This window comes from Tachyglossus aculeatus, chromosome 2 (genome assembly GCF_015852505.1).
Source record: "Tachyglossus aculeatus isolate mTacAcu1 chromosome 2, mTacAcu1.pri, whole genome shotgun sequence".
Lineage (NCBI taxonomy): Eukaryota > Metazoa > Chordata > Mammalia > Monotremata > Tachyglossidae > Tachyglossus > Tachyglossus aculeatus.
Genome location: NC_052067.1, coordinates 99498765 through 99499359, shown reverse-complemented (window position 1 = coordinate 99499359; position 595 = coordinate 99498765).

Below are 595 nucleotides of genomic sequence, written 5' to 3'. Positions count from 1 at the left end.
AATTTGTACTTCCCAAGCGCTTAGTACAGTGCTCTGCACATAGTAAGTGCTCAATAAGTACGATTGATGATGATGATGATGCTTGGGGCTTAGAAAGTACCTGGAAGCGCTCCTAGACAATTAATCGATTAATGGTATTTAGGGAGCACTTACTGTGTGCAGAGCACTTGGGAAAGTACCACACATCAGAGTTGATAGACATGAGAAGCAGCATGTCATAGTAGATAGACCACAGACCTGGATGTCACAACATTGTGGGTTCTCATCCTGGAGGGCGGTACTTGTTTGCTGTGTGACCTTGGGCAAGTCACTTCACTTCTCTGTGCCTCAGTTACCTCATCTGTAAAACGGGGATTGAGACAATGAGCCCCACATAAGACAGGGGCTGGGACCAATCTGATTTGCTTGTATCCATTTCAGAGCTTAGTACAGTGCCTGGCACATAGTAAGTGCTTAGCAAATACCATTGTTATTATTATCATTATCAATCAATCAATCATTTATTGAGCGCTTACTGTGTGCAGAGCACTGTAGCTCACAAGGAGCTTATAGTCTAAACAGGGGGACTGTCATGGAAGTAACTCTGTGAGCCCAC